The following is a 25319-nucleotide window of genomic DNA, read 5'->3' as shown; positions in this document are numbered from 1 at the left end:
GGGATGATTCTGCAGTGACACAACTAAATTATTACCTTCAGAACCAGAGAAATGTCCAAGTTTTCAGACATCCTGGAAAGCAGCAGGGTCAGGGATGGCCAAGTCAGGACGTGGCCATTTGAGGCTGGCAGAGCAGCCCCAGAAAGGTTTGTTTGTCAAGGAGGAGAGCCCAGCTTAGAGGAAAACCTCCGAGGTGACTCAAGGGATTGAAATCCACACCATTATTTAAGCTGTGGGAAGCCCTGGCTGATGCTGGAGCAGCTCAGCTCTCAGCCCAGCTCAGCCTGTGTGGGCCCAGGCAAACTGAAAAATTAAGGCATTTTGAGTAAGGCTTACTTAAAACTAAAACCTAAACTTCTGCTTCATATTTACGCAGCTTAATATATTTTAATTTATCTAAAAGCTTAATAAATTTTAATTTCTCTACATATTTCTCTCTCTCTGGGGAACCCAGGGAGGGATGCACTCCAACACACCCTGGGGAAAACCAGACTTGGATTTGTTCAAAGGGAAGAGGCAAAACTCAGAGGTGCAGGCAGTGACTGCAGTGTTGGACAGGGACACTCCTTTCACAACAAAATACTGTGAGGGGGGAAAAAGGAATTGTGTCATTCCAACCCTGCTCTCAAACTCTGGTTTGTTCATACAAGTGAGTGGGTTAGTATTGAACATCTATTTGTGTCATGCAATGTTGGACAGGGACACTCCTTTAACAGCCAAATACAGGCAGCTGTAAGGGGGGGAAAGGAATTGTGTCATTCAAACCCTGCTTCATGTTCTGGTTCATTAATACAGGTGAGTGGGTTAGTATTAAACACCTATTTATGTCATGCAGTGTTGGGCAGGAATGCTCCTCCCACAAGCAAATGCAGTGAGATGTGAGGGGGAAAAGGAATTGTGTCATCCAAACCCTGCTTCATGTTCTGGTTCATTAATACAGGTGAGTGGGTTAGTATTAAACACCTATTTATGTCATGCAGTGTTGGGCAGGAATGCTCCTCCCACAAGCAAATGCAGTGAGATGTGAGGGGAAAAAGGAATTCTGTCATTCCAACCCTGCTCTCAGCTCTGGTTTGTTCATACAGGTGAGTGGGTTAGTATTGAACACCTATTTATGTCATGCAATATTGGGCAGGGACACTCCTTTCACAAGCAAATACAGCGAGATGTGAGGGGAAAAAGGAATTCTGTCATCCAAGCCCTGCTCTGGTTTGTTCATACAGGTGAATGGGTTAGTATTGAACATCTATTTGTGTCATGCAATGTTGGGCAGGGACAGTCACAAATAAATACAGCGAGATGTGAGGGGGGAAAAAGGTATTGTATCATTCCAACCCTGCTTCACGTTCTGGTTTGTTCATACAGGTGAATGGGTTAGTATTGAACACCTATTTGTGCCATGCAGTTTTGGGCAGGGACGCTCCTTTCACAAGCAAATACAGCGAGATGTGAAGGGGTAAAAGGAATTGTGTCATTCCAATCCTGCTCTCAAACTCTGGTTTGTTCATACAGGTGAATAGGTGAGTATTAAACACTTCTTTCTGTCTTTGCTGGAGCTCCCAGAGGAGCTCTGGAGGCCTGATCGCACCATCAGTCCCTGCAGTGAAATAAAAACCTGCAAAGGGTAAAATATTTGTTGCGATCAGACAGGAACACCGGGGCACAGATGGGTTTTCTCCCCTTTGGGATCCTCCCCAGGAGCTCCCCTGAAGCTGTGGCTCACCCCAGAGGAACAAGGCTCTGCTCAGTGCCTCCTCCCTCACCGCAGCCTCTGGGAGCTCTGACCTGGCAGAGGTGACACTCCTGTCCCCTGAGACTCCCATATTGCAGGGTTCAGAAACAAAATTCATCACAACCAGGGAATTATCTTCGTTCACAGGAGCCTGGACCAAAGGACACCGAGTTGGCAGAGCAAGGAAAAGCCACTTCAGAGCCCCATTTCCAGGCAAAACTCCTTTTCCAAAAAAACCCCTTTTTAATCCACCCTGGAAGAGAAGAGGAGCAGGAGGAGCCCACTCCACTTGTTTTCACTGTGGCTTTTGAGCAGGAGTCTCTGACACAGTTTTAAAACTCATCAATCCTCTCTCTGTTTATCTATGCTGATGAGCATTATGTTCTGCTTCAGAAATATCTATTTCTGCACTTGGGTTATTTTATTTCCCTATTGTTAAAATGAAAGATTGGCTAAACAATTCCAGCAGTGCCTGTCAAGCACTTCCTTTCCTCTGCAAATCCTCGAGCTCTGATCCTCATCATTAAGTCACTGACAATATAAAGACAGACTTCTTCAAATAAACCATCATCAACAAAGATAAACGCACAGAAATGATACAGAAATTGGCCTGAAGCATCATTGCGGTATAAATAGAATTTTCTGAAGAGGAAATACATCCCTATTCAATACCCACAGCTCAACACAGACAATAATGACCTGCATTTTAAAAGCTCTCTTGTACCAAATGCTGATGCAAGGATTGAAAAGGTTTTCAAACTTCGAAAACCATGTGGAAAAGACTCTCCATTCAGTGATGGCAGATTGAGCTGTCACAACAGGGACAATGGGGTTATCAAGAACCTCTCCCCATGCAAATCCAGCTGGATGTCACCCAGCCCTGCCTGTGTGGTGTGGGATGCTCAGAGAACAATCTAATCAAGGACAGTGAGCAGTGGTTTGTCACCAGGCTCCAAAGAGCCAGAGGGCTGAGTTTTGTCAGAGCTGGGAATGGCAGGAGGAACTCTGCAGTGTGTCCTCCAGAAAGTCCCTTAACCTTGTCTGGAATTAATCTGTGTCTTAAATTGCTGCAGCATCAACTGCAAAGGGCCCACGGTTTAATCTCTGGTTTTCTTGAACATTATTTCTATTTTATTTTGAAGTCCATTTGCTTTCTGGTTCCTGGTGCTCCTTGTGGGGTGAAAACCAGCATCTCATGGTAATCACTCTGTTAGTTGTCTTCTCCTTATCCAACTTTACTTTATATTTTCTCCTTATCCATCTTTATTGATTTTAATTTCTGGCATTTAATCTAAACTGAAAGCTGTGCCTCCAGTCCCCCCTCTTATCCTGCACTTGCTTTCCTGGTGCTCTGGGCTCAGGAATATCAGGCAGAGCACAAGGGGTTGGACCACAGCCCCAGGAACCCACTTTTGCACTTCCCCAGGCACAGGACATGGAGTTCAGCACTTGTCCAAGCCACATCCTTGGACTAAACTGTTGGAAGTCAACTGGGAGATTACATTTGCTGCAATTAACCAAATTTAATAAGAGTTTATGCAGCTTTTGTACTCCTGTGGATGACTACAGTGAATTCTCCTCACACCTTCAGCCACACAGAGCCCAACAGCAGCTGAATTTCTGCACTTTCTCCATCCTTTCCTCCCTCTGGAGAGGAGCTTGGATGCCACAGAGCTGCCAGGATATTATAATCAGAAAAAAAAAGAAAAAAGTCAGGAATAGAAGCTCAGCGTTAGGCAGATGGTTTAGGTCCTTCCTTCATTTGCTTTTCAAATTAACTAAACGTGTCCAAATGAGGCACTTGATGACTGAATATCAGCTCTCCCTCTCCCATGCAGCCCCAACACTCTGCAAGAACCTGGGATTTTGCCTTCCCGTGGCTGAACACGAGCCACAAACGCTCAGTTTATGTTTGGGAAGGGAAAGGTAGAGGAAGGCTCTGAACCTGACTTTATGGGGCCACGTTTTATGGGACATCCAGGATTTTTAAAGCCTTTCCGTGCATTAAACGCCGCTCCTCTGGAATTGTGTCTGAAATCACAGCAGGCAGAGGATGCCAGGGGGGTGTGTGTGTTCCACACCAGCAGGCAGCTTCTCAAACAGCACAGGGAGACCTCGAGAAGTGCAACTAATCACACCTGGAGAGTGGATTGAGGTATGAAAGAGGAGCCGAGTGTGATGCGGTGGCACATCAGGGTGACATAAACAGCTGTGACAGAACTAAAAATACAACCCAGAGCCCGCCAGCGTCAGAGCTGATCTTCCCTTCACCTCCAAACAGCTCCCAAGGTAAGAAAACAACACAGCAGGGCAGCCACACGAGAGGGGAGAACCATCCTCTCTCATTTGGTGGGGTCACTCAACCTATTTGTGGTGCGTCTCCTCTGTCCTTTCCCTGAAATATCAGTGCAGAACAAAACCCTGGGAGCACAGAGTGCCAGGTAAACAAAGAGCACTGAGGCAGCAGTCAGGGCTGCAGACGTTTGGCACGGTGCAGGTACATCATGACAGCGTGTTAAATGCGTTATTCAGCACGCTGCAACACGATAAAGTGACAATTTATCCTGCGTTTACCTCCCCGTCAGCAAAGCGTCAGAACAGAGAGGAGTGCACTGGAGGACCAGGGAGAAGGCACTGGGAGAGAGACCCAAGCTGGAGCAGCAAAGAAAACAGTTTACCAAACTCGGATGTCTCAATCCCAAAGGGGAATTTGAAGCGGTGCCCGGAGCCAGAACATTTTAGTCAGCAAACCCTTTGTGTTCAGTGTGCATTGTCTCCCATGGAAAAAAAAAAAAAAAAAAAAAAAATTTGCAATCACATTTCTTAAATCCCCAGAGCTTCCTATGGAAGTGGGTTCCCAAATTATATCATCTACCACTTCCCTTGTGTTCTTAATGATCCAAGGAACCTGAGGGGATTGTCTGCATTTGGGTCTGCTCAGACACAGATGTAGAAGATCCTGAGTTTCTTTTGCTGTGAATGCAGGTGAACAAACTTGGGCACAAATAAACCTGGGATTTCTGCCCAGTTTGCCTGTAGGCTGTGCTGGAAGAGACCAGCTCCATGTCCCCCCACATCAACCCCTCCATTTGGGAATTGAAGGTGATGCTGATCACCCACAGCAGAGCTCTTGGAAACAAAATGAACCATAAATGAGGAATGGGGATGGAATTCCCAGATTTGCTGTGGCTGCCCCTGGATCCCTGGCTGTGCCCAAGGCCAAGTTGGGATAACCTGGGACAGTGGGAGGTGTCCCTGCCATGGCAGGGGGTGACACTGGGTGAGATTTAAGTTCCTTTCCAACCCAAACCATTCTGGGATGTTCTATAGAGCTGCCACCACTCCCACAGTGGCTCCCACAACACCTTTTGATTTCTTATTAAAAAAAAAAAAAATCCCCTCAGCTACCAGACAGCAAAACATTATGAAAAACTTCTTCAAGCTTCTAGGGTTAAATTGACATATGAGAAATTTCAATTGCTTGGGACACAAAGGTGATGAGGGTGTTGAGAGCTCAGGTACCTCAGCCTGTCCCAGCCCAGGGCTCGATTTGTTGTCACTCACTCACCCCAGTGGAGGTTACACGGCATTAAAAGCCTGTTGGGTGCTCGGGTGCAATAAAAAAATTAATTTCCCATTCACCAAGCTTCTCATTTAGTGAAATCAGCTGTGTTTCAGCTCCATTATCTGTATGTTCCTAACGTATTTATTCCCCGTGTTACCAAAGGCAGCTCCAACTCGAGCTTTATTTTGTGTTATTGGCTTTATGTAATTTGTGTGTATTCCTGAGAGAACCCCACGGTGTGACAGCGACACTGCCACATTGCCATCTCCAGGTGAGACCAGGAACTGAACAAAACCCTCTGTCAGGAGTGCAGAATCATGGATGGATCTTGGTAGAATACGATTTTTAAAACACCTGTTCTTCTGGAGTACTCGCCTATTTCAGGGAAGGCAGGAAAAGGAAATTTTTTGACTTCTGGAATATTCCACAGCTGCACTGACTGAGGCAGAGGTGGGGCCAGAGCAGCAGCTCAGTTCTGTACCCAAAAAAAAAAAAAAAAAAAAAAAAAAAAAAAAAAAAAAAAAAAAAAAAAATTACAATTTGCTTCTGAGATGGATTTTAAACCCACAAAAGAACAATATTGGTTTATATGACCCCTAAGCTGACATAAAAACCCTGAGACATCACACCCTCCCCATGAAGCTCCTTCCAGCAGCTCTGAGTGACAAGGACACAGAGCCACTCCTTTGGGATGTACCAGCTGGATTTGAGCATCTCCTGTCACATCAGGGCTCAGAGGACGTTTGAGAGGAGCAAAAAACCAGCCCAGCTTTAACTCCTGGCCAGGCAGGGCCAGCCAGGGCTGCCCTGGGGCTTCCTCAGCCTCACACAGACAGAAAAGAGCTGCTCTGCCTTGTTTGCAAGATATTTAAGCTGTTGCAATTAATTATTGTACCCTTCAAGCAGCCTGATGAGGAATGACATGAGTAAAAAACTTCGCAGTTCACTCAGCAACCTCCCTGCTGGAAAAGGGAAGGATCAAAACCAACCTCTGTCATCCAAAAAACAGATTGAGGATATATTTACAGCAGTTTTGGGGTTTTTTTCCCAGGAATGATCGTGGTTTGTGATGGAATAAAGGCCAGGTTTGCAAAGGTGGGGTGCAATAATTATAATAATGATTATAATAATAATTATAACAATGATAATAATAAGGGTGATACTAGAGGTGCAAAGGGAGATGATATTCACTGGCAGAATAAATATTCCTCTCATTTCTCCTCCAAACATGGTTGATAACTCAGCACTGACTCCAACTTGTAGCAGTTCTCAGGATCAGCTCCTGGAATTGAAATACGGCCTTAGGAAAAAAATAAAATAAAATTAAATAAATAAAATACTGGCAGAGAAATGTCTTTCCCTGACAGCAACATCTCTCTGCAGGGGCTGGGGAAGAGGCACAAGCCTGCTGACTAATGATACATCCAGAAAAACAGGCAGTGGTTCTAAAAAGCAAATATCTGGTGGTTTAAAACAGAATGAAGACAAGAAGGAAAAAAAAAATCCTGTTCCCAGAGCAGACACAGGCACAGCAGCAGATTTAACTGCTTCAGCTCCCATCAAAAGTGAAATAAAACTGACAAAACCAGGGGAGAAGTGGCAGTTTGGTCCAGTGGGGGAAAAGCAGAGCCTGAGCTGTTCCTTCTCTGCACATTCCTCCTGATGGAAATGCAGGTGCCATCAAAGGCTGGCAGGAGAAACCCCCAGTTTATCAGATTTTTTGTCCTTTTTTTAGGTTACATGCTGTCTCCGAGGTAAAAGTTTCATCCTGATGCACATCAGACACGTGTAAAAGATGAATTTAGTCCCAAAACCCACAGAGCAGGAAACTGGAAAGAAAATCGATTCGTTCTATGGGAAAAAAAAAAAAAAAAAAAAAAAAAAAAAAGCTTGTACTTTAAGAAGTGAAAAGGTTCATTGCCCAAAAAGAGAATTAAAAGTGTGGTTTGTGACTTACACTTGGTTTCTTCTTAGGTGCTTCTGGTGGGTAATAATATGAAAATTATTATTATTATTATCATCATCATTATTTGTTTGTTTGTTTGTTTATCATTATGAAAAAGAGGGGAAATAATATGAAATCATAAAATCCAGTATTGCTGAATCCCTGGATTTTTCACCAGATACAGCAACACATAATCCCACTGTGTCACCAACCCCTACAGGTGTCTCTGCAGAGAATTCCAAACCCACCCTAAGCAAAGATATCCTGGAATTTGGGGTTTTTTCCATGATAGAAAACACCTTCCACACTTATGGCTTGCCTTGTACTTTAAAAAGTGAAAATCTTAATTGCCAAAAGAAAAGAATTAAAAGTGTGTTTTGTGACTACACTTTGTTTCTTCTTAGGTGCTTCTGGTGGGTAGAGGGGAAATCATAGAAATAATAAAAGCCAGTATTGCTGAATTCCTGGATTTTTCACCAAATTCACCAACACATGTAATCCCACCATGTCAGCAACTCCTGCAGAGGAGCCCAGACCCACTCTAGGCAAAAATATCCTGGAATTTAGGATTTTTCCATGATAGCAGCCACCTTGCACACATATGGCTTCCCATATACTTTAAGACTAAAGCTTCACTGCCCAGAAAGGAATTAAAAGTGCTTTTTGTGATTACACTTGGTTTCTTCTTAGGTGCTTCTGGTAGAGGGGAAATAGAAATAATAAAAGCCAGTATTGCTGAATTCCTGAGTTTTTTTCACCAGATTCAGCAACACATGTAATCCCACCACATCAGCAATCTCTACAGAGAAATCCAAACCCACCCTAAGCAAAGATACCCTGGAATTTGGGGCTTTTTTCCATGATAACAAGCACCTTCCACACTTATGGCTTCCCTCAGGAGCTCTTGCCACGCTGCCCTGGCTCTGGGCTCTGTGTAGGATGGAAAGGAGAATTCACCATTTGAGGATTTGTGGTGTTTTCTCCCCAAGAGTTTAGGAATAATTTCAAGCAGTTGCAGCAGAATTTTCTGCTTTTTAAAAGGCAGATTTCTGTCCCTGCCCTGTGACCCACACCAGGGATTAATTGCAGGACATTAATTGGGGTTATCCACAGGTTGTTAATTGTTAACCTGGGCTGGTTTAAGCAGATTTACCATCCCCTGCTGTTGAGCTGCCAAAGGAACCACAGAGTTACCTTGTTCTTCCCTCTGGGACAAGAATTTTACTGTTAACCAGGAAATCAACTGGTTTAAAAGGCCAAATAAACAACAACAAACACCTAAATAAAACAAAACATTAAAATAAAATAAAATAAAATAAAATAAAATAAAATAATTTTACTGTTAACCAAGGAAATCAACTGGTTTAAAAGGCCAAATAAACAACAATAAACACCAAAATAAAATAAAATAAAATAATTTTACTGTTAACCAAGGAAATTAACTGGTTAAAAAGGCCAAATAAACAACAATAAACACCAAAATAAAATAAAATAAAATAATAAAATAAAATAAAATAAAATAAAATAGGACCTTGTGGTTCTACAGGTTAATACCACACTGTGGCCACAGCCAAGGAGTTCCAACCCCTGAGAGCAATGAAACCTCTCTGAGCTGTTTTCTGAACTCCTGGATTTACAGAAGTCAAAGGCTCCAAGTCCTTAAAACAGAAAACTTTTTTTTTTCCCTAAAGCAGCATTTCAAAAATTAAAACCAATCCATTGATTCTTTAAGTTCCAGCTGTGATTTTAAATGCACCAAACAAAAAGCAGAACTGAATGCAGAGCACAGAGAGCCAGCAGTGCCACTGCTGCCACTCCAGAGCCACCCCCTCCATCCACAGCCTAAATTATGCAGAAATCGGAATAAATGTAGTCAAGTAATTTAATTTTTGGATGCAGAGCTCAGCTATAACACCAGTTTTTATATTTTTATCCCCACGGGAATACAGGACGCTGAAGGCAGCAGACAAAGCCACATCTGGTGCTCCCCAAACCACTGACAATTATTATCATTGACAACCCAACTGGGCACACATTAATTGCAATTATTATCATTGACAACCCAACTGGGCACACATTAATTGTGAGGGGATTGCATTTGGTTAAAGCAGCTCACTCTGAATAAAGACTCAACAGTGGTTACTCAGCCTTGGATTCTGTTTTCAGTGTGAATTTATCCACCTTTCACTTTTCAGCCCTTTAACCACGCTGAACATTTGTCTTGAAGATGGAGAGCAGAGCTCTCCCTGGGCTGATTGCTGCCACTGGACCCACGGGTGTATATTAAGAGTATTTTTCTTCCCCCAAAAGAATGCAAGCTTAAATAATTCAAAACAACACATTTGTCAGCAGCTAAAATACTTTGAGCTTGAGCAGCAGCTGAAGGAATCCCTTAGTCATGGTCTCCCAAATATGAAATCCCTTCCAGGGGGGAAATTCCAGTGAGGAGCAGAATTCCTGGGGAAGGGAGGTGGGATGGCTCTTCTGCTCCCCACTGTGCATTGGGATTAGTGCAGAAAAGCTGTTTTCTAACAAAAAAATGGGGTTTTTCTATTCCCCCCCAAAAATGAGTCTGCTTTTTGCAGAGGAGTTTAAATTTTCTGAATTGCTGAACACTTTTCCAGCACAATACTGAGTTCTATTCCCCCCAAAAATGAGTCTGCTTCTGGTAGAGGAATTCAGATTTTCTGAATTGCTGAACACTTTTCCAGCACAATACTGAGTTTCTATTCCCCCCAAAAATGAGTCTGCTTCTGGTAGAGGAGTTCAAATTTTCACTGAAGGGGGAATCAGAGGAGCTGAGAGAGACACAGGCAAACACAGATACAAAAATCAATCTACACTCCCATTCCTTGAGGCAGGACTAAACTAAATTGCTGAATTAAACCTCCCTCAATTCACTCTGGCAAAATACAGCAACATCTCATCACAGCAGCCCAACACAAAGGACAGGGGGATCTACCAGGAGTTGCAGAGCTCAGCCAGAACAGGCAAAAAATACCTAAAAAACAGTAAAATTGCAGCCACAGGTAGGAACCAGACAACCAAGTGTCAAGTGTTTGTTTTCAGTCTGAAAAGTCTTTTTTTTTTTTTTTTTTTCCACTCAGAGCTGAGTCAAACTCTTCCACCAAAGCAAACAGTCGGAAATATTGTCAAACATCTCCAACCAGGGAATTCATAACCATAAAATATGAACACGAAGTGAGGACAAAGCGATGGCAAACACGGTGAAGGTCAAGAGAGCACAGGATTTATCTACACCAGGCTTTCATTTCCTTAATCAAATTTTGGACAGACAACCCTTGACAGTGGCTCTGCAAATGACAGACTTCTGCCATTTGTGGGTTTTTTAGATCTTTTTATCACAAATTATCAGTAAAACTCAAGTTGCAGAGAAGCCTCGAGGCTGAGACCTCGGGCAGGGCAGAGCAGGAGTGGGATGTGCTCTCCTTCTCTGCTTCCCCATCCCCATTTCCACAGGAAACCAGGCCTGGAGAATGCTGCAGATTAATTCAGGTGTTATTTTCCAGCTCGTTTCTCATCTTGTGGAAAAGTGCAAGTGGCAGAGAAACAAACAGCTCGATGTTCTGGGCATATTCAATGAGGGCCTGTGACACTCGGGGGCTGCCAAGGCCACCCGGGCCCATTTATCCCGAATAATTTCCATAATCTATTGTGCCTGCATCTGCAGCCGTTTGACTCCCTGGCTTTCCAGAGAGGCAGCTCAGTTTTCCAGACCTCTTATTTTCCATTCTGCTTCAATAAATGCCTTTTTCCTCTGCGGGCTTGATATTTCTGGGTCTGAGAGATTTTATCCTGCTGGCAGCTGCTGACTCTTTCCCAAGGAAAAATTTCTCAAGAAAATTTCTCCTCAAAACACTCCTGGCAAACAACTCTCCTTTCTCAGAACAATCTTTCTCCAGGTGGTGTTTTGCTGTTTCTCTGGTTTAACCAATGGCATTAGAGAGGTGTCGTTCCTATTCCCCAACCATGGTCAGTCTGGATGGGAACACCTGATAAAAGGTGGTGAGAATTAGACAATAAAAGCCTTTTTTCTGTGCTCTTTGCCCTCTGAAATATTTGGAATCTCTCATCTTTTGTGTCCTGCAACGACAGGGTACAAACCTGGGACTAGAGATATAAACCCAGGATTAGGGGCACAGACCTGGGGTTAGGGACACACACCCAGAATTGGGGACACAAACCCGGGATTAGAGGCACTGTGGGCCTGATATTTCTGGGTATGAGAGATTTTATCCTGCTGGCAGCTGCTAATCTGTTCCCAAGGAAAAATTCCTCAGGAAAGCTCCTTCTCAAAACACTCCTGGCAAACAACTCTCCTTTCCCAGAACAATCTTTCTCCAGGTGGTGTTTTGCTGTTTCTCTGGTTTAACCAATGGCATTAGAGAGGTGTCGTTCCTATTCCCCAACCATGGTTAGTCTGATGGGAACACCTTATAAAAGGTGCTGAGAATTAGACAATAAAGCCTTTTTTCTGTGCTCTTTGCCTTCTGAAATATTTGGAGTCTTTCATCTTTCTTTTGTGTCCTACAGTGACATTCCTCAGCCCCTCACTGCCACCCATCCCATTTTCACTCCCTCAATTATTTTTCAATTTCACATGAAGAATTAATTCCCTTTGGGTCACTTGGGAAGGAATATCAGAGTCCAGAGGGAACAATGAGCAGCAATTTCTGTGGGGATCCTTCTCGTGCAGGCAGCTGATCCAGCCATAAATATTTATCTTTACAATTTCAAAGGAATAAAACAAGGTAAGAAAAGTCTTCCTAAAGGATTATAAAAAAGTCTGGCACTTGGCACATTCACTGGAACAACACACTTTCCATTTTCTTTTTTCTTTCTCCAGAAGCATAAAAATGCTGCTGCTGCAGGGCTCTGGCAGCTCTGGGCTGACAATTCAGGATTTATACTGATGGAAATAATGTACAGTTTAATAATAATGTATTGTTTAACTCCTCTGGTGTTCACCTGCAGAATCCCAAAGGTTCCTGGGGATATTGCCAATGCCCTGAGGAGGACACAAAGTGCACAGTTATTTCCCAGCTATTGAATTGTGCTAAAGGAAACCCCAATGTTTCAAGCACTGACACTGCCTCCTGTAGAGTTATTTTAATTTTAACATACCTGCCCTTCTGTGAAGGACAACTCCTAAAATAATTCTACCACCTTGGAATAATAATAAAAAAATCCAATAAAATAAAGAAAATTTTCTTAAGAAAGTAAATTTACTTCAGGCCCTTGCAGAGGCTGTCCAGGGCAGAGGTGGAGTCCCCATCCCTGGATGGATTTGATGCTCATTGGATCTGATGACCATAAAGGCCTTTTCCTGACCTATTTCTAATTTCTCCACAATTCCGTGGTTCTCTGTCACCTTCAGGTGAACTGGGGATCTGCTCAGTTTAAATTCCAGTCCTGAATATTTTATTGACTGAGCTGTGTTGGGTTAGAGGAGGAAAGAACAGGAGCTTTAGGAGCTGTTTTCTCCCCAGCAGAGACCCAAGACTGTCACTAGAGGACACGAAAAGAAGGACACTCACCCGCCAGGTTGAGAGTGAGAAAAACAAGAATTTTATTTTTGGATTCAGGGTTTAAATAGAGTTTGGACTTTGACGAGGGGGGACAAGGTTGACACCCATCCAACCCCACTGATCAAACCAGCATTGTTTGATTTTTTGTGGAATATTTGATTGTTCCATCAATTTGTCCTTCCCCTTGGAAGGAATGTATTATTAACAAAACATCAGCCTTTGTTTTTGTTACAAGTGTGAGAAAACTCCAGTACAAGAATGTAAAAACATCAGAAGGCTGAAAAATCAGGGCAAGACAAGATGGTCACAAGCAGCAGCAGTGAAGGGAGGGAACAGCTCAACTACAGCATCTGTAAACCCCTGAGCCAGAGCCAGGAGGAGCAGCAGCAGTGGCACATAAATGAAGGCATTAATTCCAGAATAATGGGATTCAGATGGAGCTGGATGTTACAACCAGGAGGAGATGGAACAGGGAACTCACAGTGCAGTGACAGTGACAACAAAAGTGACTCCACCTTCCACCAGCAGTGGCTGCACCAAAGGTGGGGGATCATCCTGTGCCACAATCCCAGTGGTGCAGCCCTGGTTTGTGCCTGAGGTGTTTTTGTTTTCTGAAATCCTTTTCCCAGGGAATTTTCTGGAAACAGGAGAAATGTTTTTGGAACTGGAACTTTGTTCTTCATTCCTTTCCCCAGGAGGGACTTCTCCTTGCTGTCCCTCTGCTCTGCCCAATGGGAGTGAAGAGGTTTGTCTTTGTGTCACCAATCCAATTGGTCTGTGTGAAATAGTAGAAAAGGGAGACACATCCCAGAAATAAAGGAGTCATTTTCAGCCTTCTGAATCTCACAGTCTGTCTGTAAATTGTGGTGTAAAACGACATCACAGTGAGAAGCATTTTCAAGGCCACCTCATCCCCAGGGCAGCTCCTTGGATGATTCCTTGGGGCATGTTATGAATATTATATTATATTATATTATATTATATTATATTATATTATATTATAAAGTTGGCTTTGTGCAAATATTAAGTGCTATATGTGTAATAAGGGTAGGTTTTGCTGTATTATTTGAAACTTAGAAATAAGTAGTGTGATGAAAATATATATATATATATATTTCTTAGGCTATAACACGATATTAAAGTAGGGACTGTTTTTGTGGCATCTAAACCAGCTGGACCAGAAGGATGGAGGGGATCCCTCCCATTCTTCCTGAATTATCTTATCCAAATGAAGAATACTGACCAAAAACTCCAGGAGAGGAATTCATTGAACCTCAGCTATCAGACAGAATGGAGCCACTCACAGATGGGTCTACAAGGTAAAATGGTTGGGGGGAGTTGAAACTGAACAAAGAAATTCACCCTCAAAAGGAATGTTTGAATCATGTATGTGATTTTATGAATATCCAACAGGTTGATACTTTTAAGGAGCCTTTTCCTCAGCAGGTGTGCTCTTGGCTGAATAAAGAGTCACCCGGCTGTATAATATTTTGCTTTATTTCTGTCTCCTAATTGTCCATTTTTTAATTTTTATTAAACTTATAAATTCTTCTAAGAAAGTGAACCTCATTTTTCACAGGCTGGAATCTCTTTATTCACCTTGCATCACCTATTTCAACTCCAGGCCTTCCCTTCCTCCCTTGATTTTTAACTTCAGCCTGGAGTTGTGCTTTCCACATTCTAATCCTGATCTTCAGGAGTGTTCCAGGAAATATTGGCATTATTTTTCAGCTGAAAAAAGCCCTGAAGGAGCAGAGTGATACCCAGCAGTGGCAGAAGGAAGAGCAGGAGCCACGCTGTGCTGCACACGTTGATAAATGAGGCAGCGTCCCTGCAGATAGAGGTGGATTAGTGGTAACTAATCAGTCCTTATCAAACCTATCTCCAGGTATCAAAAAATGAAGAAGCAAAGAGGAGGGTCACAATTAAAGCACGTGGAATGAATGGGTGAATGAATGGTGGAAAATAAGAAGACAAAATCAAAGTCTCTGGGCCATAAAATGAAAAAAAAAGTCTTGGTAAAAGAGTTTTTATCACAAATCTGTTCCCCACTGTGCATCAAAACAAGCTCACACAGCAGAAGAATAGGGTGGGAGTGGGAGTTAAGCCATGCTAGAAATTGGGAATGGGCTCTGGTTGCAAAAATCAGATTTAAGGAGCAATTTTTCCGGTCTGATGTGTTTTTAAATAAAAGCCCCTAAAGGGCCGTGCCAGGAGGTCCAGCAGGGTTGGACCTCAAGCCCTTCAAGCTGGTTTTGAAATGTGAGCGAGCCTGGAGCCAGCCTGGACACAGAAAAAAGGGCACCAAGGGTTTGTTTATGCCCCAAATCCCTGCAAATTGTTATTTGTGCTGCAGAGACAAAGAGGAGCCTCAGGTGTCAGCCCTGAGTGAACTCTCCTCCGGATCCACACAAAAGCAGCTGCTTTGCTCAGGGCTGGGAGGAAAATGGGCAAAACAATCCTTTTACCTGGAAATGTGTCTGAATTCCAGCTGCAATGTGCTGGTGTGGGCGGCACAGAACCTCATGGCACTTTACTAGAGCTCTGAAGAAATGTGACTTAGAAATCCCACATTTTGGGGCAATTCCCTGAAATAACTGCTCCTTTCTAATTTTTGTAAGGAAAATGAATCCACAAAGGTCAGAGGTTTGTGTCCAGAAAGGAGACAGAGGAGGCTTTGACTTTATTCCAATAAAGGGAGAGGCCATGGGGCATTTCCCCTGGGCTCTCTCCAGTTTTGGAGGATGCAGCCTCCGATTTATCCCAATTTCCCGGCCCCATTTCCCTCTCTCTGAGGGACCTGAGAGTTACAGACTGCCCAGAGTGCCCAACACCTAAAATTCCCCTTTCATGTATAACCCTCCTTTTAATTTTTAATTCTTATGGATTTTATGGGTTTTCCCCATTGTTCCTTTCATCCTTCAATATCCAATTCCATTTATCAGCCAACCCATAGTTTGTTTGTAAAGGCAAAAATCTTCTTTTCCATTTATTGATCAGTGAAATCTTTTTCGTTGTTTCTTTTCTCTCTCAGTGCTGGTTTTATCCACCAGCAGAGCCAGAGTTGGTTTGTAAAGACAAATCTGTTATCCCTCTCATTTTCAATTGCCTTTTCCATCTAGAGCACTGGTCCTTCCCGGGCTGCCTGGGATGTGGGACTGCTGCAGGAACAAAACACCCTCAAGAGGGGATTTGCAGACCCTCTCTTTACAAGTTGGAATCTAAAAGAGAAAACAAGGAAATTGAGACAATTTGGAAAATTAGAGATTGGGGAAATTAGTTGGAATACGAGTTGGGAAATTAAAGCAGGTTTTTCAGACCTCTTGTAGAGTCTAAAAAGGATTTTCTGACCCTCTCTTAGACCCAAGTGCCCAGGTTTGCTCTTCAGCCAAAATCCAGAACACACAAAAAAATCTCCAAAACCACCTCAACGAACATTTTGCTCTCAGGCATTTCAGGGGTTTGGAGGTGGCTGGACACAGTCAGATTTTAGGGGAGAGAGACTTGGAGACAATTCTGGGTTTTAACGAGGAATCAAGTCTGATGGTTTATTTATTGTCAGCTCAATTATCCTCCTCACTCTGATGAAGCAGCCAAAGAGAGGCCAAAATTCTCCTTTGTAATTGTGCTGTAGCTGAGCTCAGAAAAGGAACAGAATTGGCCACCCTGTTTTTCCATCAATTGCAGAAACTGTGGATCCAGGAGGGAGAAAAGGAAAAGTTGCCTCCAAATGATCATGCAAATTTCCTCCGTGGCCTTGGGGCAAGGAGAGACGTGACATTAAGGTCGTTTTGTAAGACCTTGAATATTTTTAATTCAAAATTTGTATCACATTTTAATCAAACCAGCTCAGTGCTATTTCTATCCAAGTAATTTGCATTCCAGCTCTGTCATGGGGGCAGTTATGAGTCAGCTAAGCTCTCTAATATAATAACTATCAGAAAATTGTCTTGCATTAGTCATGTTAATTATGCTGAACCAAACACTGAAGACAGGAAAATGTTTTTTTCCATTGTAATTTTTTTTTTTTTTTTTTTTTTTTTTTTTGCCTTGTAGGGATTTTAGGAATTGATTGGAGCAAGTTCCTTTCTCAAGATTAAACCCACAGACAAAAAAGGATGTCAAACATGCTCATGCCTCGGCAAACAACAGGAGCTCTGTCTCTGATTTTTGTTACCTTGCTCTCTACAGAGAATAGATTTTGTTTCCCTATAAACAGGCAAAATAAAAATAAAAGTCAGTGCCCCGAGTGAGCAGCACACTCATCATTTATGGATGCCTGAATCATTCAAGGAAAGCATCTGTTAGAGGGATGGTAATTTTCCTGCCTTGCCTCCGCTCCAGCCAGTCTGGTATTTTTGATTTTTGATGTAAAATGTTAAAAAAGCAACTTGCTTTCTCCTGGGTGCCCTCGTTAAAGATCCCATCCTGGGCTGTCACACAAATCCAGCCTCTCCTGCTCTCTCTGCCTCTGCAATTCAAATAAACACAAACCTGGCACCAGGGAGGTTCGGGGCACCCGCAGCAATAACGATTTTACTGGGAAACTCTGTCTGGAAAAGATCCCCATGGTAGAATCACTGACCATTTGAGGTTGGGAAGGACCCCAAAGATCTTTTTCCACCCCCTGCCATGGGCAGGGACACTTTCCATTATCCCAGGGTGCTCCAAATGCTGATAAATATGGGGCTGCATCCTCCAAAACTGGGGAGACCCCAGGGGAAATGCCCCATGGCCTCTCCCTTTATTGGAATAAAGTCAAAGCACTCCTCTGTCTCCTTTTTGGACATAACACTCTGGTATTTGGGAATTAATTTTCCTCACAATTACAATAATTCCAAAGGTATGGCAATGATAATCAGAGGTTTTAACTAATTATGGTTCAGGTTGGGCAGTTCTATGTGGATCCAGCAAAGTTATAGAAAGGCATCCCACAGAATTTCCATGGAATGTGGAAGGAAAAAAGGGCTGATTACAGAATTTGGGTCGGAAGGTACCCTAAAGACCGTGGTGCCTTCAGAGAATTCAGAGTTTTTCTGAAAGGAACAAAGCAATGAAACACTCCCACTGTTTGTAGCCCGGTGTAAAGGAGGCCACGTAAGAAATAGAAGAGATTTGTGGTTTAGACCTTGACTAAAGAGTCCTTTTAAACACCTTCCCATGGCTTTCTCCAAGGAGACTTGCAAAGAGCCCAGCTCAGCCCATGGACTTCTCTGAATCAGGTTTTAATGAATGTCTGTTACTCTCATTTTCCAGAACAGACCCTGCCAGGCTTGGGGGATTGATGGCAATCCCAAGTGCAGCAAACACCAGGATTTGTTTTTTATTATCTGCTGTTTGCACCCCTTAAAGAGAACACAGTTGGCACGAGAGGATGAATACACCCAATTAAATTTACCCAGGTGGAGAGGCACCGCTGCCTGCCACCATCTCAGCTCAATTCTGCTGGGGCTGCTGGTTTTATCTCTACAACTGCCCACAGTGTGACACCCATCTGTGAACACTCGGGTTTGCTGGTGCTTTTCATTAATCCTGCAGGCCAGAAACCACCAGAGGGAACCCCAAATATTCACTAGACTTCATCTTAATTGTATTTAAAAGAAAAACCATGAACATTTTCTGGAAAGCTTCAAAGGAGGAGCTGATCTCCCTCACCAGCACCCACCAGCCTTGAAAACACGTGGTTTTTGGGGTTTTTTTTCATTAATCACTGCAGTTCCCTGGCCAGGCACCATCAGAGGGAACCCCAAATATTCACTAGACTACAACTTAATTGTATTTAAAAGAAAAACCATGAACATTTTCTGGGAAAGCTTCAAAGGAGGAGCTGATCTCCCTCACCAGCACCCACCAGCCTTTGAAACAAGAGTTTTTCATTAATCACTGCAGTTCCCTGGCCAGGCACCATCAGAGGGAACCCCAAATATTCCTTAAACTTCATCTTAATTGTGTTTAGAAGCAGAATCATGAACATTTGCTGGGAAAGCTTTGAAGGTGGAGCTGATCTCCCTCATGACCACCCAGCAGCCTTTAAAACATCAGCTTGCTGGTGTTTTTCATTAATCACTGCAGGCCACGCACCATCAGCGGGAACCCCAAATATTCACTAGACTACACCTTAATTGTGTTTAGAAGAAAAACCACAAACATTTCCTGGAAAAGCTTTGAAGGAGGAGCTGATCTCCCTTATAAGCACCCACCAGTCTTTAAAACACAAGTTTTTCATTAATCACTGCAGGCCAGGCACCATCAGAGAGAACCCTAAATATTCATTAGACTTCATCTTAATTGTGTTTAGAAGAAAAACCATGAACATTTTCTGGAAAGCTTCAAAGGAGGAGCTGATCTCCCTCACCAGCACCCACCAGCCTTTGAAACAAGAGTTTTTCATTAATCATTGCAGGCCAGGCACCATCAGAGGGAACCCAAATATTCACTAGACTACGCCTTAATTGTATTTAAAAGAAAAACCATGAACATTTGCTGGAAAGGCTTTGTAGGAGAAGCTGATCTCCCTCACCAGCACCCACCAGCCTTTGAGTGTTTTGCCAACACTTTTCCTCCTCCCTTACTCTGTGCCTTGACCTTTGCTGAAGAACAACACTAATTTATGCCCACACACCTGTACCACACATACACAGCTTTTCCCAGCCCGAGTATGAGCCTAATTAGCCCCCTCAACAATACACCAATTACCAGGTCAGCTGTAGCTGTAGTAATTCTTCTTAAGGACTTCAATAACCTTTTTACCAGCTAAATAAAAAAGGTCGGGCAATGCTAATTAAATATAAGGCTGCTTTGCAAAGCGAAGGGAGAAGATGAAGGAAGCTCGTTAATGAGCTAACAAAATCAGAATTAATGGGTTTAACGCCAGGTCCTATCAATTATTTGGCAGTGAGTGTGTCAGGAGCACACAGCAAGAGGCACGGGGTGGAGTTTACACTGCTGGGGTCACTTGGATCCAAGGGGGGGTGGAAATTGGGGGATGGAACGAGGAAAAAAGTCCCAGATGTGGCTCTGACTGGGGGATTCAGAGGACGGGAGGGTCTGTGGCTGCTGGGTCACCTCTCACCTGTGGGAAATGGGTTTGGAGAGAATTCTCAAAGCCTGACAGAGCTCACATAGTCTGTATCTGTATGCAAACATCGAGATAAGAAATGCTGACTTAGAAATGCCATGGCATGGGACAGACATTGCTGAGAGAGAAATGGAACTGGAAACAATTTTCAAATGATGGCCTTGCAAATAACACCAGATACTTTGTAGAAATAGAACCATGAAAGGTGAATATATGGAACATAGAAATATGAAAATAGAACTATGAAAGGTGCATTGTAGCAGGATCCAAAAGGAGTGATTTTAGATGTTTGGTTTTAAGGCATTAACAGCATTGTGTGGCAAAAGCTGATAGGCCAAGAAACACTTATAATGTTTTGTAATTAGGAAATAGTTTGGGTTCTGATTGTGATGGTGTGAACTGTAACATCTGTATTGTCTCACCCTTCACACGAGACTGAAAATGAAATAAAAGTTTTTAAAATGCCTTTCAGTTGTCCCATCTCTGGGTCAGAAAAGGGATAATCCAACAAACTCACCTCCAGTTTCTTACTCCACAGCCCCATCCACAGCTCCTGGCAGCCACCACCCAGAGAGGTGTTTGCTTTGTAGGAACATCTGGAATTCCTGAGGCAGCAAAACAATGCCAGAGGGATAATGACTGTGCCCTACAGCAGGAATTCTCTGAAGCTCCTGATGGTCCCTCAGGCAGGTGTTTGGTTTTCTCTGGCAGAACAAACTCAGCCCTGGCAGTGTGTGATTCATGGAGCTGGGACAGAGGGTAAAAGGGAGTTCAGATCCCTGTGCCAATGGAAGCTCCAGTTAAAAGAATGGATTTCCCTTCCCCTGCCTGAGGAGCAGCAAAGCACAGTGAGGGTGGCAAAGGGTTTCCATCATCAGCCCACACCCCGTGCAGCACAATATTGTATCAGCAGCAACTCCCCGTGATAGCTCTATTTATATTCACCAATAAAACTGTGAAAAATTGGGTTTTATTCCTGTAACTTTCCTCACTAAATTAAGCAAACCAACTTCCTCCATGATTTTCAATGCTCACTACATCCCTTTGCATCTGCCAGGGGTTTCAAAGTCCTTCTGCTGGAGCTTCACCCCCAAGTCAAACATGTGAACTCTGACTGGACCATGATCAGCTTGGATTTAGATTTCCAGTTTGATCAGAGGTCAATTCTTTACCAGGCCTTTAACTTCCCACTCTAGAACAAACTTTCCAGGGCTCTTGTTACAGGGATGCACAAAGAAAAATTCCTCAAAATTCTCCTCCTTGCAGATCCAAGTCAGGCAATCAGCATTTTGTGGTCTAAACCTATAAATAAATTTGGGAGCTGCTTTACAAGGACCCAAATAAGCATTAAAGATGATTATCCAGACTGCTCAGGAGCAGTGTGAAGTATCAGATTCCTGAGGAAATTTTCTTTTTTCTCCCACCACAGAGGCTGGACTTCCATCCTGTCTGGGAATTACAGGTCAGGAGGGCAGAGCTGAGGATGTCGAGGTGGGACACGGAGCCCCCCACGCCTGGAGACCCTCCCATTGCTGAAGTGACCATTTGGGACCTCTGGCACTGCCACTCTGCAGGAACACTCCTCTGGGAAGGGCTGTGATCCCCTACAGCCACACCTGATGGCCTGCTGTCATGGTTTGAAAGCAAAACGAGTGAGAGGCTCCAGGTCAGAAATACAATTTAATAAGAAGGAAGGTAAAAAGGTAAAATAAAATAAAATCAATGCAATAACACAAAGGAGCACTGCCAGAGTCAGAACACACCCTGAGCAGGGTGGGGGGAGCAGTCCAGGTGAGGGGCTCTTCCTGAAGCAGTGATCCCACAGAAAGGTCTGGCAGCTCTGCTCCTCTGGGAATCCAGTGGCTCAGGGCTGCTTGTCCTGTCCCAAATCCCAGATTCTCTCCAGGTGGGAATGCTTGGCTCCTCCCCCTGGGCATTGGGAGCATCTCCCAATGGGATGAGGAGTCGTGCAGTGGCTCCTTGATGGCCCATTAAACAGAGAGAGCTCCTGGAGGGAGTTCCCTGTGAGTCCTGGGCAAGGCATTGATGGGCCATGAGCAGAAGAGCCCAAAGGAGGGGCCTGGGAAAACACTGCCCCACCTGGTTCCAACAGCTCATGGGGATGGGGATGGAATAAATACTGTGTGCACATCCCACACCACAACCCAGGACACCTGCAAACCCATGGACATGGGGTTTCTTCATCTGCGTTGATTATTTAAGGGAAAACAAATAATCCGAGTCAAAACATGAGTTTGATTTCTCAGTGACAGTTCTCCCTCTGCAAAACAGAAAAAAAAAATCCTGTCTACACGGTGATGAATTTACTTAAGAAACTATAAATCCATCTTTAGGTACTGATGGTAGCACAAACTGCAAAAACAAAACTTATAAATCAGTCTCAGCTCCCCAAGACTGAGTTCACTGCATCTATCTCCACTCATTGCTCTCTCTATAAAGCTCGTTTGCTGAGAGCAATGCTGGGATTCCCAGGGGCATAATTCACTCTCACAAGCTCCAATCTTCAGCTGATTTTGAGCACAGAATTATTCCAATTTATTAAATCATTTTTTCAAAAGTTTGCAGGTCCATTTTTTCAAATAACTCCACCAAACCTTGAGATAAATCTGGCCTGGAGATCTGGCCCCAAAATCCACTTGTGTCTCTGTAAAATCTGACTTTCTTTCCCCTCCTCTGTACTTCCTTCTGTTATTTACCAAGTGAAGAGTCACACTTCACCTAAATGATATTTTAACACACATCTCTTTCAGATCATCACCGTGGTTATGTACAAGCCAACAAGAGATGGAGAAGCAGCACGGAGCTCCCAGCCAAATCCCAAGCTCACAGGTGTTCAAAGCCAATTTTGATTTTATATTTTTTTTTTCTCCTTTATTTTTAGAGCTCACACAGCTGCAAACTATTTAAAGACCTCATTAAAGTCCTCCCAAAATTACGTTTTAAGTGGTAAGCTGGGGTTGAACATGAGCCAGGGAGAATCCTAAGGAATTTAATTCAAATCACACTTAATATTTTCTCCATGCCATGAACTGCCACCTGTAAATGGGCTGATTTTGGGGCCCAGCGTGCCCAGGTGTCTCTGCTCCTTGGCCAGTGCTCAGACATTCACACCAACCCTCGTGCTGTGAACTATTTATTTAGGCCATAAACTCCCAGGCAAAAGCCATCCCACATTTTTATAATCACTCATCCAGCTGTGCCCAGATGTGGCCAACACGTGGTTTCTCCCGGAGTAAAAAACGGTTTTAATGGTAGGAAACAAATTTTACATTTCATCCCGGGTGTCTCATCACAGCCAACTTCTCAGCACAGCTGCAGCGCAAAGTTCGCCTCCCATTTCCCAGCAAACTGAAAATGTTTGATTTTCTTTTTGGGCTGGAAGTGGGTAAACTGTTAAATCACTGCTGACAGCAGCGACTCCGAGCTCAAACCCTCCCTCCCCTCCCTGCACTGGCTCTGGTTAAACAACAGAATCACAGAACCATGGAATTGTTTGGGTTGGAAGGGACCTTAAATCCCATCCAGTGCCACACCTGCCACGGCAGGGACACCTCCCACCGTCCCAGAATCTTGCAGCTCTGATTGGTTTTGCTGCATTTTTTCTCCTCTTTTTATTTGGTGTAGCTGAAATCTGGTGGCTGAGGCAGAGCACAGGTGGGGGTGATGGTGCTTCAGTGCCTGGGGGAGATCAGGGCTGTGTCCATAGAGAATCCCAGACTGGTTTGGGTTGGAAGGGACCTTAAATCCCATCCAGTGCCACCTCTGCCATGGGCAGGGACACTTCCCACTGTCCCAGAATCTTGCCGCTCTGTTTGGTTTTGCCACTTTTTCCCCTTCTTTTTGTTTTGTGTAGCTGAAATCTGGTGGCTGAGGCAGAGCACAGGGGTTGGGTGGGGGTGATGCTGCTCCAGTGCCTGGAGGAGATCGGTGTCCATAAAAAATCCCAGACTGGTTTGGGTTGGAAAAAGACCTTAAAGCTCCAGTGCCATCTCCTGCCATGGGCAGGGACACCTCTCACTGTCCCAGAATCTTGCAGCTCTCTTTGGTTTTGCCGCTTTTTTTCCCCTCTCTTTTTATTTGGTGTAGCTGAAATCTGGTGGCTGAGGCAGAGCACAGGTGGGGGTGACGCTGCTTCTGTGAGTGGGGGAGATCAGGGTTGTGGCCCTAGAGAATCTCAGACTGGTTTGGGTTGGGAAGGACCTTAAATAGAATCCAGGGCCAGCCCTGCCATGGCAGGGACATATTCCACTGTCCCAGGTTGCTCCAACCTGCCCTTGGGCACTGCCAGGGATGGCACAACCACAAATTCTCTGTAACATCCCTTGCACCTTGGCCTGGGTGGAAAAAAAAAAAAAAAACATAGACAAGGTAGTTGTTTTGAAATCATTGCAATTTGGAAAGCCCAGCAGCAGCAGCATTTTGGGAAAGGGAGCCCTGGCAGGAGACAAAGATGAGATGTGACAATTTCTGCAGAGCCGTTGGCCGCCGGCAACGCTCCACAACCCAAACCCGTCAGCTCCTGTCACACTCCTGACACTGCTGGGGATTTTAATTGCCTTTCGTCCTTCTCAAGTGAATGATAGAAAGGACAGGTGGGGTATTAGATTTTAAGCCTCTGGAAGTTTAGTCCAACACATGTAAAACAAATGTGAAATCCTTGAAATCCTCCCTGTGTCCTTTGCAGTGCAGTGAAGGTGTCGGAGAGAGGCGTCACCAAAACAGAGCCAAGAGGGAAACTTGGAATGTTTCTGTCCAAACCTCACTGAAATTATATCACTGTTGGGCCTGTTGTGCTTCCCAAAACTCAGCCACTATCAGTGGTGTAAAACAGCTGAATAAACTGCTCTGAGAAACCTCCTTGTGGAGCTCAACACACAAATCAGAAAATGCCACAGCACAGGAGAGGACATGGGAAAGGATAAAACAGTGATTATTGCCCTGGGAGAGCAATATTCCCTGCCAAGACCCAAAAGGGAGCAGCGACTTGGAGGTGGGAGGAAGACACAAACTGCATTAGGAACTTTATTAAGTCCTTAAGGACAAGGTGGAACAGCATTAAACCAACATCACTCTGCCACAGTCAGGTGGTGACAGGTCCTGGCCTTTAAGCCCTGGAAAATCTCTTTTGTCCAAGCAGAAAAGTGATGTTTCCTTCACCCAACCTCCACAGAGAAGAGGAAAGAGCCTTTTCCCTGGAGGCTCCTCTCACAGAGACTCCAGTTCACTCCTCTCCTGACACTCACAGGTAATTGATGTATTTTACATAACAAGAACTCCTCAACTTTGCCAAAAGTGGGGCGGTTTGAAGCCCTCCTGACCTGCTCTGGGAGTGGATTGTATCAACTTTCAAACATCAGCCTTGGTTTCCTTTCCCTCTGAAATCCAGACATCAGCTTTCCTTTTACATCTCCTTACAACTCCTGGGTGTA

This window comes from Zosterops lateralis (assembly GCF_965231275.1).
Source record: "Zosterops lateralis genome assembly, chromosome: 30".
NCBI classification, from domain to species: domain Eukaryota; kingdom Metazoa; phylum Chordata; class Aves; order Passeriformes; family Zosteropidae; genus Zosterops; species Zosterops lateralis.
The sequence above is the reverse complement of the archived record's forward strand: the minus strand, read 5'-3'. Positions refer to the sequence as shown.